Here is a 1219-nt window from a genome sequence, read left to right as displayed (position 1 = left end):
CAAAAACATCTGCACCGATCAACATGAAATTTGGCAGGACTGTAGATGAGTCTGACCTACACTGTGTCAGCCAACAGTTTGACGATAGACCCCATATTTGAGGAGAGGGCTCCTTTCAAAGTGGGGGTGTCAGGACATGCAAAATCGCTTATAACTCAGAAACTGTTCAACATAGAAGCTTCAGATTTCTTTTGTTGTTTAGCTCTGATGAAGCTCTATCCATCAGGCCCACCAATCAGTGCCCCCCGATCCCCAATTTATCTGAAAAAGGGGTGTCTGTACATAAAAGTGCTTAAAACATCCTTTTTCATCCACCCAATCCCATGATGCATTGCGGGTGGAAGCCGCCTGTAATGTAAACCAGGAAATAGCTGAAATTAGAATTTTCATATTTCTCTTTTTCCTTGACACAAAATACACTTTTAGGAAGTTTTTAGGCGAGAATGTAACCCTGTAGAACTCAAATATATACTTGCATTTGAAATATTTCGCTTAAATACTATTTTACTCAAATGTGTTCGGAGTAGGGTTGGGTACCGAAACTCGGTTCCAGTATGGCACCGGGGCGAAGATCAACGGTAGTACTCAGACCGAAACACAACTCTAATTTCGGTGCTTTATTTCTGTGCCTCAAAGAAAGCAGTTAATTGCGCCCTCTGGTGTTCACTGTTAACAGTAACAGCCTCGGCACAATCATAGAGTGCCAACAACAACAACGGGTGAGTTATGAAGTTTTAATGTGTTTTAACTGTCTAATTTAGCTGTTTCTGCCCTCTGTGTCGGACTATGAGTGGTAGAGAGAACAGCTGAGTTTAAGTTTTACTTCGAACAGGAGCGCAGTGAGCGCTGTGTTTTTACTTTCAGTTTGAAACCGCACTGTAATTAGCGTGTCCGAGTTGTTTTTCTTTTAAAAATGCTGGAACTGCTCACAGGAGGCATAGAAGTACACCTGTATTGTTCTCCCTGCTGGATTAAAATAAAAAGCTCTCKGTCTTTTCTCACTGTTACGTTAGAGCTGCCGCCATGCAGCAGRYAGACGCTGCAGATCACGTTWGCTCTGACYGCAGTATAAAGGTTGTGATGCAGTTTTCCTTCAGTGTACATTTCAAACTGTCTAAACTTAACTTCAGCTGGTTTAAACGCATTTTTTGCCCGGTGTGAGAAAAAAACAGGTGCAGACTGAGGCAGACTGTGCATGTGTGTGTGTGTGTGTGTGTGT

The sequence above is a fragment of the Austrofundulus limnaeus genome, unplaced genomic scaffold, assembly GCF_001266775.1.
Source record: "Austrofundulus limnaeus strain Quisiro unplaced genomic scaffold, Austrofundulus_limnaeus-1.0 Scaffold279, whole genome shotgun sequence".
In the NCBI taxonomy this organism is placed as follows: Eukaryota; Metazoa; Chordata; class Actinopteri; order Cyprinodontiformes; family Rivulidae; genus Austrofundulus; species Austrofundulus limnaeus.
This window is presented reverse-complemented; position numbering follows the sequence as displayed.